Source organism: Cetorhinus maximus, chromosome 2, assembly GCF_964194155.1.
Source record: "Cetorhinus maximus chromosome 2, sCetMax3.hap1.1, whole genome shotgun sequence".
NCBI classification, from domain to species: domain Eukaryota; kingdom Metazoa; phylum Chordata; class Chondrichthyes; order Lamniformes; family Cetorhinidae; genus Cetorhinus; species Cetorhinus maximus.
This window is the reverse complement of record NC_135880.1, coordinates 21219565-21232399: the sequence shown is the minus strand read 5'-3', so window position 1 is coordinate 21232399 and position 12835 is coordinate 21219565. Positions and strand designations below refer to the sequence as shown.

Genomic DNA, 12835 nt, shown 5'->3' with positions numbered 1-12835 from the left:
AGCACTCCTGATGGTTAAAATAAAAGACGTGTTACCATGGCTCCTTTGTTCTGCATTTCTATTTTTAAGACAAATGTCATGAGTGTTTGTTTGGAAATTCAAGTTTATGTCCAAAGTCCCTAGTTGCAGCTGATGACCTGGCAGATTTAGCACTTAGATGCCGAGTATGCTCGACCAGGCAAGGCTGGTCCTCCTGATCCATTTGTGCGGAGCTAGCTGAAGGTTCATTGGATTAAATTATCCCGGGTGTCCCTGCCTTCTTGGTGTAGTCCCGGGTCAGTGTTTAGCCCCTCATCATTCCCCTGTGCTTCCTCATCCTCATCCTCAGAATCACTGCTGGACTCATCCTGTGCAGCCGCAGCCACTGCATCAATGTTTTCACCATCCACTGTGTCCCCCCTTTCCAGCGCAAGATTGTGGAGAGTGCAGCATGCAACCAGTATCACCAACACACGACTGGGGGGTACTGGAGTGCGCCCCCTGAGTGGTCCAGGCATCGGAAGCGCATCTTGAGAAGACCCTTGGCTCTCTCCACCACAACCCTTGGGGAGCCGTGGCTCCTATTGTACCGCTGCTCAGCTTCTGTTCTTGGATGGCGGAGAGGCGTCATGAGCCACCTTCTGAGGGGATAGCCCTTGTCACCCAGCAGCCAACCATCCAGCTGAGCTAGAGCACTGAAGAGCCCCAGCACCTGGGAGTGTCTGAGGATGTCAGTGTCGTGGAAGCTGCCTGGGTACCTTGCACAGACTTGTAGAATCAGCATCCTGTGATCACACACTATCTGCACGTTCATGGAGTGGAATCCCTTCCTGTTGACAAAGGCACTGGGCTCACCTGCTGGCGCCTTGATGGCCACACGTGTACAGTCTATTTCACCCTGGACACGGGGGAAGCCAGCAATGGCCGCAAAGCCTCTGGCTCACTGTGCCTGACTTGCCTGGTTCTAACGTTAGTGGATGAAGGTCAATGCACACCTGAACAGAGCGTCTGTGACCTGCTTGACACAAGTGTGGACAGCTAATTGGGAGACACCGCAAAGGTCACCCATTGAGCCCTGGAAGGAACCAGAAGCATAGAAGTTGAAGGCAACTGTGACCTTCAGAGTTGCTGGTATGGGGTGTCCACCCACATAGTTAGGAGAGATCTCAGGGCCAATCACCTGACAGATGTAGTTGACAGTCGGAGCCTCCTTCGGCACTGCACCTCAGTCATATTGAGGTAGCTGCTTTGTCGCCTGTATACCCTGGCAGCAGGATAGTGGCATCTTCTGTGGCCCCTTCCACCTTGGACTACCTCTTGGCCCTGCACCCCTTGTGACTGCGCCTGAACTCCCAAAGGTGGCTCCCCTGGAGGCTGAATGTGTACTCCTGACCTCCTCCTTATTCTAGCCCTCCCTTCCTCCTCAGAGGAGCTGCCTCCAGTGGACATGTCAGAATCCATACCCAGGCTAAGGGGAGCCCTCCGGAAAGCTGCAGGGGCGATAAAGATTACTGACTGCAGAGTGCTGACCTGAAGGTTCAAAGTACACAGAAAGCTGCTGGAATACGTTCTGAACTGCTACAGATCACACAGGCAAGTTTAAAAAACTTTCTGCAATAAATACTTCACAGACCAGATTCACGACCCCACTGAGCCCACGTATCCCGCCCATGGATGAGATTCATTAAAAAGCCTCTTACCCGACTGCCCGTTGTGCCTGTGCGCCGACCTGAAGGTCACACGGGGGACTGAAAATCACCGTCAATTGACGAATTAAGGGCCTTAACTAGCCCGTTAATTAATGGCGGACGCACGTCGAACTTCATCGCGCGCCCAACCAGCTAAATATCGCGATGGCGCGCGGTGACGTCAGGACGCTCACCCGACATCACCGCGTGTCATTTTACACACTGATGTGCAGGGCCTGTCCCCCACCTGCACGTCAAGCAGAAAATTCTGCCCATTGGGCTCCTGTCTGGCTGAGCCAGTGGGATCATCTGGTGCAGAGAATGCTCCACCTGTTGGCTGTTATTTGCCTTGCATTAAGCAGCCAGAGGATCCTGCACCTTACAAAACTATTGAGAACCTCCTCAAAACAGTGCAGACCTGGCACAACTGGGCATCCGCTGTTTTCTAAAGTGCTGGTTATTTTTTGAACACTCTTATCCCTTTAGTGTAACCAGAGGTAAGAACGAACCAACCAAACTTTTGTATTTTTCTAACTATTGTTTTCATGACCATCATTATTGCAACTATTCCAGCAGTTAGAGATTCATACAACCTTTAGGTGAGTAGCACAACGTGAAATGCAGATTGGTCAATCCTTCTGCTTCAGGAGAATGGAAGGTTAAATTTCCATCAACATCCTGTCATGTTTATGGAGTGCTCCCTCCTTCACTTTGGAACAGCTCTCATACCGTTGGTTTCTTCATGGGATTAGCATTTGCTGCCCAAGCCTAATGGCCCTTGAGCTGGGTGGCTTGATTGGCCATTTCAGAGAGAAGCTAAGACTCAACCAGATTGCTGTGGGTTAGGAGTCACATGTAGGCCAGACTGGGTAAGGATGGCAGATTTCCTTCCCCAAAGGACATTAGTCCGTCAGTGAAGATTGTTTTTTACAACAAAAAAATTATAGCTGCTGTCGTCACCATTAGTGAAACTAGCTTTTCATTCCAGATTGATTAATTGAATTGAATGCTACCAGTTGCCATAATGGATTTGAACCCACATCCCCAGGGTATTTCCAGATCTCTGGATTACTAGTCCAATGACATTATCATTATATCACCATACCCCAATGTTGCTGACCAAACAATATTTATCAGTAGCTTTCTATGCCCTATCTCGTGGCTACACAGGCTAATATTACCAATGCTGATCATGGTCTCCACGGTCTCTGAAGGCCCCCTTATCTATAGGTTTCCAGATAGCCTAGTTTCCACTTTTTGAATTTTGTTAACCTTTTCAGCAGGCCCTTTCAAATAGTCAGTCTAACTGTTCTTTAAACAAACTTAGCTCTATTAGTTTATAATAAATCAACAGAAGGGTTCTGTTCATACCAGTGCTCCTCCTAACCAGGAGCCCCTATGCTCCATCTGCTCAAGAGACTGCAGATGAAGAATTGGTACCTTCAGTCACCAATGATAATGCCAACTATCAGAGAAATAAGCCTTCCCTTGATCTTCCCCATGGAGAACGTGTCATCATCAATCATGGATTCTAGCTAATCCTTTTGTTTCCTTAAAGCTTCATTTTATTCATTCATTCATGAGCATCACTAGCCAGGCTAGCATTTGTTGCCCATCCTTAATTGTTCTTGAGAAGGTGCTGGTGAGCCTCCTTCTTGAACCGCTGCAGTCCATGTGGTGTAGGTACACCCACAGTGCTGTTAGGAAGAGTGTTCCAAGATTTTGACACAATGATAGTGAAGGAATGGCAATATAGTTCCAAGTCAGCATGGTGAGTGATTTGGAGGGTAACTTCCAGGAGGTGGTGTTCCCATGCACCTGTTTCCCTTGTCCTTCTAGTTGGTAGAGGCCACAGGTTTGGAAGGTGCTGTTGAAGGAGCCTTGGTGAATTGCAGCAGTGCATCTTGTAGATGTTGTCACTGTGCACCAGTGGTGGAGGAAGTGAATGTTTAAGAGGGTGGATGGGGTGCCAATCAAGCAGGCAGCTTTTTCCTGGGTGGTATTGATCTTCTTGTGTGTTGTTGCACCCGTCCAGGCAAGTGGAGCGTATTCCATCACACTCCTGATTTGTGCCTTGTAGATGGTGGACAGGCTTCGGGGAGTCAAGAGTGAGTTACTCGCCACAGAATTCCCAGCCTCTGACCTGCTCTTGTAGCCACAGTATTTATATGGCTGATCCATTTCAGTTTCTGGTCAATGGTAACCCCCAGGATGATGATATTCAATAAAACTGATATTGAATAGTCCAGAAATATTTTAGGGGTTCCACTGGTCTTCTGTCAGAGTTACAGTAAGAGACCAGCTCAAAATTGTCCAGCCCACGCCTAAACCAAGTACAGGGTAATCATTCTCAAATTAAGTCACGTTATGGTCAACTGTTCCAAGAATTCCACTACATTTAAAGTTATGAATAATATCTTGATTGCTTGCTAGAAATAGGGTAGGATCTGAGTTACGGCCATTCGGGGGTAACGTCTTGCCATTGTTATGATTATTGTCCTGGATCCTGCACTCAGGGCAAGTTGTGAAATTGAATTCAATAAATTTGCTTACTTTATGGACTTGCACCAAAGAAAAGGTGGGAGAATTTTTTTTTTTTTAATCATTGGAAACTCATTTTATTCCATGAATATCTTTTAGGAATCTGCCATCCTTTCCCAATCTGGCCAACATATGACTTCAGTGCCAGAAGATAACAACCAACGCATCCATTATTTCCATGGCCACCTCCTTCAGTACCCTGGGATGTAGATTATCGGGCCCTGGGGATTTATTGGCTTTCAGTCCCATTAATTTCTCCCGCACTGTTTTATTGGTAATACTAATTTCCTTCAATTCCTCCTTCTCACCAGAGCCTTGGTTCCCTAGTATTTCTGGGAAGTTATTTGTGTCTTCCTCCATGAAGACAGAACTAAAGTAGTTGTTTAATTGCTCTGCCATTTCCTTGTTCTCTATTATAAATTCTCCCATTTCAGACTGTAAGGGACCTACATTCGCCTTCACCAATCTTTTTCTTTTTACATACTTATAGAAGATTTTACAGTCCGCTTTTATGTTCATTGCAAGTTTACTCTCTTTCTCTATTTTTCCCCACTTAATCAATCTCTTGGTCCTCCTTTGCTGAATTCTAAACTGCTCTCATTCCTCAGGCTTGCCACTTTTTCTAGCAACTTTATATGACTCCTCTTTGGATCTATTCAGCTGAGCTTCTAATCTATCGGTTATATTTTTCACCTTCACCGTTTAAGTGCTCATGTGGAGGGGTAGATTCTCCGCCTGTATAGAGAAGCTGTTTGACTTTATTTTCGTTGCTTGTAATGTAACAAAAACCAGTGGCCTGTATAATGGGCAGCCCACCCCACCAATTTATCATCCAAATTGTGAAGGTGCAAATTACCCTCAGTGAGTCAAAAATGATATTTAATTCAGTTAATTAACGTTGTAATGAGGAATTACCATTTAGTGGATAGACTAGAGAAGCTGTAATTGTTCTCCTTGTAGCAGAGAAGGCTAAGCAGTGATTAGATTAGATAGCTGGGAAACGGGAAAGAACAGGTGAATGAGACTAACTGGACTACTCTTCAAAAAGCAACAGACTTGATGGGCCAAATGGCCTCCTTCTGTGCTTACTAAGCTATGATTCACCCTGATTCTAATTCTGATACCCCATTTGAATTTGGGCTTTCCCAATTAATGTTATCAATCGAAAACACCCATCACGGCCCTTTATTGCCAATATGAATGAATCCCACCACAAATATTTCAGACTGGCGTTTCAGCTGACTTATGGTCCTGACATCAAAGTCAAGCTTGGAGGCCCATAAATAGAAGAGTTGAAGCTATGGAGTCTCATTCCTGCATGTAGAGAATTGGTCCCAGCGGTTTTTAAGTATTCATTTTTAATTTCTATTTCTCACTTTTCCTCTCTGTCTCTTCTCTCTTAATCCAATCTTTCCCTCTCTTTATTTCTTTTTCTGTATCTAATTCCACTCTCACTCTATTTCCTTTTGACTCATTTGTTCTGTTTCATTCTCTATCTTTAAATTTCCTTGGTTTAGGAGGTAGACCTTTGGACCAGATGTTCAGGAGGTCCCAGTTGGCCTGAATTGCGTTTTCAGTTTTGCATTTCCAACAACTTGAGGCACAAAAATAGTACCAGGCGATGCCGCTCTCCAGCAGTTCCTCAGCCAATGTTTTCATTCTTTCTAGTTGATGAATCTTGGAGCTATGTCACATCCTTCCCACTCCTTATCTACTTTCATTGTTCTCAATTCCTTCCTCTACATTCATCGCTGCTCTCTCAGATCTCATCCTGATCAGGTACATCTAGCCTTCGCCCCCACAACCCCCTCACTCCCTGCCAAATAGTTGCAATAATTTACAAGGACAACTATCCACAATTAACGTTGAATTTATAATGAAAAACATTCACATATTTACCAACGCTTTGAATTTGGTCATCAGCGTTAGGACTCCCAAAGTCAGATGATTTTCCTGACAAGTTCAATAAAATCCATCATATCTGGAAATCCCCTGGAATTGTTTACCTAAGTGACGAGAATGTATTCTGTAAACATTATCAAGGTGCTTTGTTTAAATGCAAAGGGAGATTTTTTACTAAATTTCTCAGTGCTGTTAGTTGTACCTATTACATAGAATTCAGTGTAGACAATGTTCATTGTCAGTAAGATTAAAGAAAAGAATTATGCATTTGTATTGCATATTGCACAGACTCAGGATATCCCAGAGTGTTTGCAGCCAATGAAGTACTTCTGGAGAGTAGTCATTGTGTAATATAGGAAACATGGCAGCCAATCTGCACACCACAAGATCCTACAAACAGCAATGGGATAAGGACCAGATAATCTGTCTTTGATGTTGATTGAGGGATAATTATTGGCCAGGACACCAGGGATAACTTGCGTGCTTTTCCACATAATGGTGCCACGGGATCTTTAACATCTGCCTTTGAGAGAAGATGTCCATCAGTTTAATGTCTTATCCAAAAGATGGCACCCTGACAGTGCAGTGCTCCCTCAGTACTGGTACTAGAGTGTCAGCCTAGAATTCTGGGTCAAGTGGGCCTTCTGACACAGCGGCAAGACAGCTACTCACTGAGACCCAGCTGGCAAGGCTAAAAAATATGGAATGATTCATGAATTTACATGATCTCCTTGCACAGGGACCATGCTAATCTTCTTAGTACAGCTTCAATTTTAGTAACTGTGCTTCACAAATTTGCGTTTCAATTAGCATTAAGCACAACGTTATTTTAGTCACCCTTCTTGGCTAAGTTGACTACCCTGCCAAGGAGTGGTACAATGCATGATAAGACTTGTTAAATCGGTCCCAAGCCAGATGGCGAATTATGAAGTAGACACAAATCCTTTTCTTGATCGTAGGTTTATTTACAGAATGCAGGGCTACATATTTTTGCTTCCTACCTACTTACCAGTGCCTCATGAGTCTTTCTTTTCAACCTTTGAGTATCAAATAAACAAATAAACTAACTGACTAATGAACCACCCCTTATAGAGGAAGTATCTCTTTATACTGTTTTGAGTAAAAGAAAATTCAAATGAACAAATTAACAAATTGATAGCCCCAAGTCTTTCTTTTGTATTTTTTGTTAGTATGATCAACTCAATATAAGCTGGTGTATTTGGTGACTGCTTTGGTGCCTTCAGAGATGGCGTGTTTGATCAGTTCCTCTGGCAGCATGAGTGGGCTCTGGATCTCCCTAGTCGAGATGGTGTGGCGCTTGTTGTAGTGAATCAGATGCGAAGCCTTGGAGGTGATGTGCTCAAAAATGTCCACAATGAAGGAGTTAATGACACTCATGACCTCGAATGAAATCTTGGTGGAAAGGCGAACCTGGGTCAGCACTCTGTCCATGTAAGCAGAGTAGCTCTGCTTCTGAGTTTTCCTCTGTTTCTTGGGTAGTTTCTTGGTGGCTTTAGTAAGTGACTGCTGCATGCCTTGCACTATCCTTAAGTATTTCTTTTATATGTGAGCAAGCTACCTTATCAGGCAATGCCTTTTCAACTGTGTATCCTTAACCTTGATAATAAAATTAAAATACCATTAACAAGACTTTCACTGCAGTAATAGCCAAAATAGCCATAACTTAGTGGTAGCCGTCGCACTTCTAGCTTAGGATGTGGTGGATTCAGTTCTGGAAGTTTATTGACTTGAAATGTTCACTCAGTCTCTTTCCCAACAAATGTTGCCTGATCTATTGAGTATTTCCAGCAAGTTGGTAGGAAGAATGAGAAGAGACAATCCAAAATAAGTGGTACAGCTCTAAACAGGGTGCAGGAACAGAGGAATCCAGCGGTATATGTGCACAAATCATTGAAGGTGGCAGGTTGAGAACATGGTTAATAAAGCATACCATTATAAACAGGGATATGGAGTCCAGAAGCACATAAGCTATGTTATACCTGTAGAGAACACTGTTTTGGTCTCAAATGGAGTATTGTGCCCAGTTCTGGGCACTGCACTTGAGGAAGGATGTGAAGGCATTAGAGAGAGCGCAGAAAGGATTCAGAAAAAATGTTCCAGGGATGAGGGATTTGGAAAGATTGAAGAAGTTGGGACTATTCTCCTTTGAGAAGAGAAGGTTGAGAGGAGATTTGATAGAGGTATTCAAAATCATGAGGGGTCTGGACAGAGTAGAAAGGGAAAATCTTTTCCCATTGGTGAAAGGATCAAGAACCAGAGGGCACAGATTTAATGTAATTGGCAAAAGAAGCAATGGCGACATGAGGAAAAACTCTTTTCACAGTGAGTGGCTAGGATCTGGAATGCAGAGTGTGGTGGAGGCAGATTCAATTGAGGCTTTCAAAAGGAAATTGGATCATTATTTGAAAAAGAAAAATATTCAGGACTACAAGGAAAAGGTGGGTGAGTGGTACTAGGCTCCTGAAGAGGACCAGCATGGATGCGACAAGCCAAATGGCCTCCTTTTGTGCTGTTACCAGTCTAAGATCACTGCTTCTATTGTGGATTAAAGCCCTAGTCCAAGGACTTAAGCACAAGATCTAGCCTACATCCCAGAGCAGCACTGAAGGAACTGCCATCATTGCAATCGACAGGATGAAAATCAGGAAAGTTTTCAATAAAGGATGGGCAGCTGGCTCTGCCACATTAGCACTGAAGATCCACATCATCACAATATCACACAGGATCTACTCCATCACATTAATACCCAGGATCCTCTCTGACATGTTAATACCCAGGATCCTCTCTGACATGTTAATACCCATGATACCCTCTGACACTTTAACACCCAGGATCCACTCTGACACATTAATACGCAGGATCCATTCTGACGCGTTAATACCTAGGATCCACTCTGATACATTAACACCCAGGATCTATTCTGATACATTAACATGCAAGATTCACTCTGACACATTAATATGCAGGATCCGCCCCACCACATTAACACTCAGGATCCAGTGTGACACATTAATACCTAGGATCCACCCCATCACATTAATGCCCAGGATTCGCTTGGACACATTACCCTCCATGGTAAATTTAAAATCGACTCCACCCCCGTGACCCTTAATCAATTTTTTTGTTCACTTTCTTTCAGAATCATCAAATCTTACAGCACAGAAGGAGGCTATTCATCCCATCATGCCTACGTTAGCTTTTTTGAAAACGCTGTCCAATTTGAACCTCCACCTTATTCCACATGATCCTGGAAATTAATCCTCTTCAAAAAGATGAATAATTGCCTTTTGAGAGTTCCTATGGAATATGCTCTCACTACCCTTTTAGACAGTGTGTTCAACATCGTAACTTAATCTGCAGAACAATTTATAGATCAAACAGTCTAAGCTCCTGCTGAGTTGAACTCCTACTCCTACTCCCACTCCTGCAAAATGGGAGATGCTCCATTTGCCTGTATATCCAATTATTTTAACAATAAGGGACCATCATTATTCCATTGTAGCATTCAACATTAATGATTTGGATGTAAAACAGTAAAGTTAAATAGCTTGAGAGCTAAGTCTAGATTGCTATGAATCAAAATCACTTGAAGTACGTTGGTTGATATCTGGAAAAGGCACCAGGATAGGGTCTTGAGCAGTTTGTTTAGTGGAAGGGCAGAAGTTTGGGGCAGTCTATGAAGATCACATAGAAATAAGTGGTAAAATCATTTGAGTCTCTTGTGTCTGCAAATTCTTATATTTTCTTGTATATCAATAAATTGCTACAAGGATGGTGGTGGAGTGTGAGTTATTATAAATGATGCACCTAGGGATTTTCTAGGAGGTTCTAGATAGATAATTAAATAAACTCACAGTTATTTACACCATGAAATGCTTCACAACACATTCACTGAACATTTCATTGCTTTGTAGCACTTAAACGCAAGCCTTTCTCCTATTCTACTTCATATCCCATTTATTTCATAGTGTTGCATCCAGTGATAAGTACGAGTTAAAGTGAACACAGCAACTTTGTCATTTGTCAGTCCTACCATTTTGCGAATCCACAGACCGGCAAGATTCCCTCATTTGAAGCTCCGATAGAAGTTTTCAAAGTGACAGGGGGTTTTGCTGAGGTAAGTCAGTGAGTGAGTGAGTAACAAAAGGATATAAATTTGCAGTCACCAAAGGAAAGAAGGAAGGTGTTTTTGATACAGGTCATTGTTAGGAAATGGAATGCCACACAAGTAACAGTGGTGGAAGCAAAGGGAGTTGGAGGAACATTGGAAAAAGGATTTTAAAGCTTATGCAGAAAAGCTGAGCAATGGGAGACTAAGTTAATAGATATTTGAGAAAGTGAGTGAGTGTATTTTAAAAAAATATATTCCTGAGATATGGGTATCGCTGTCACAGACTGCAGTTATTGCCCAGAAAAGGTGGTGGTGAGCCACCTTCTTGAACTGCTGCAATCCATGTGGTGAAGGTACTCTCACAGTGCTGTTAAGTAGGAAGTTCCAGGATTTTGACCCAGCAATGATGTAGGAATAGTGGTACATGTCCAAATTGGTACGGTGTGTGACTTGAAAGGGAGCTTGAAGGTGGTGGTGTTCCATTGCACTTTTACTATCTACATTCTTGAAGGTGTTGGCGGTAATGAGTTGGGGAGGTGCTGTCGAAGATGCCTTGGTGAGTTGCTTCATTATGTCCTATAGGTAATGCAAACTGCATTCTTGGTGCATTGGTAGGATGGTGTCTGTCCTGTGCCTGTCACCTACAGCTTACACTGGTATTTTAGCAGCGGTTGGAGGATTGTGGGCAGCCCCTATGTCCTTGAGCCAATTGAGGCCCTTGAAAGTTTAGCGGGTCCCCAAGTGTTGCACAGTCAGCCCCGCAGGAAGTGACCACCCCCTCACCGTGGCCTGCCTAATTGGCCCTGGTGACCCCCGACCCTACTCGTCTGAACTCCAAAGCTACCCCTGGAATGCAGGGGCAGGAGCTGCTGCAGCCCCAGCCGTGGCCACTGCTTCTAGTGGTGCTGCTGGGACTAAAGATCTTCTGGCTCTCTGAATGGCTGGCAGCTCTTGGAGGTGGGACATTCTACCTCAGTGGGGCAGAAGCCACAACTTCAGTCAACTCAATGGCCTGAGTCACGTAAAATAGGGTGATGCAGGGTCGCCGGAGGTGGGCTTGGCCCCGACTTTCTAGCTGGTGGGTGGGGCCACAGCCTCTGCATTATTTCTAACTTATCTTCCTGTTATAGGCTCTTTGGGCTGGATTTTCATCGAGCCGGAATGACTCCAGAGCCCTTAAAAAATGATAGCGGGGGCTTATTTCTGGGATTCCTGGTGCCATTCTCGGGGGTTTCCAATTTTCAGGGATGCCTTTTAAGGATGCTTTTAAGGGCTGACTTGGGTCATGGGGTCACACACCCTGCGCTTCCAATCTGTCTGGCTCCAATGTAGAGTTGGCACGTTCTTGTCCTCTACAATTTTCACGGCGTTGGGTCAGCTTTTCAATGAGTCATGTGTGACGACACCTGAGAGGTTACGTGAACCATATTTTACAAGAGGGGACCTTTTAAAAGGTAAGTTCAAAAGGCCCTCCTCATGCCCCCCCCTCCCCCATACTAAGGTACGCCACCCACCAAACAACCCCTATTATCTCTTATGCCCCCCATGCCAAACTCGGCCCCTTCACCTACACCCCCCATGGTCCCTCATGCCCCATATGCCAAGCTGTAGCACTTCCATGCCCATTGACCCACTATACACTCTATAGAACAAATGAACTCTATAGTGACAGTAGGATTTCTGGGCTCTCAGCCAAGCTTCATAATATATCCTTGGCTGACAGCCAGACGCCTGTTAGTCTGTTGAAACACCTGAGCCCCAGGGAAAACACTGCTTGACTGAAAGCTCCGGCTTTCTGATCTCTGCTGTTAACTGTGCAATTTTTATTTACATAAGGTTAAGAGATTTCAGGCACTTGCAGTTTCAGCTATTGAAACTTCAAACGGCCTGGATGATTGCTCTGTAGTAAAAGGCCTTTTTAACATGGGCCTGAATTTTTCAGTCGGTGTGCGGGGATAGACCCAACACGTCGGTGCGTAAAATGACGCGCGGTGACGTTGGGCGTGCGTCACGACATCATCGCGCTGTCTCCCGATGTTTCGTTCAGCGGGCGTGTGCCGGAGTTGGCTGCCATTAAGGCCATTAAGGAAGTAATTCATGTAATTGTTAACGCTGCCCATTCAACCTGAACTTTGGTGGGCAGGCAAACAGGCCAAGTGGCCTTCACATTTTTTAGGAAACCTCATCCACGAACAGGGTGAGGTTTCCTAGACCTTTTATTAATAAAAAAAAAAGTTCCGAAATGTCAAAACATGTCCCATCTCATGTTTAATTAATTTTTCAATCCATTTATTTAATAATTTAAAAAGCGCTTCAATCTCCCTGAGGCAGCTCTGTGCCTCTGGGAGATTGAAGCCCTCTTTCGCCCACATGCGTGAAAGAGCGCTGGCCCCGACTCTCTGTCCTCCCCCTGCTCGCACAGGTAACGCTCAGCGCCACCGCTCGCGTCTTACGCTGGGCAGGCCTTAATTAGCCTGTCTGTGTAAAATGGCGGCGCAGAGCCAATCGCGGGCAGCGGTTGGCTCCGTGACCACCCCTGCCCACTCCCTCTGAGCCAGCTCGCTGGCTGAAAAATTCAGGCCATAGTGAAAGT

At 44.5% G+C, this 12835-nt stretch overlaps 1 pseudogene; it reads right to left on the bottom strand.

Moving 5' to 3' along the window:
* Positions 1-6804: 6804 nt before the first annotated feature.
* Positions 6805-6901, bottom strand: LOC144672032 (U6 spliceosomal RNA; annotated as a pseudogene).
* Positions 6902-12835: the final 5934 nt, after the last annotated feature.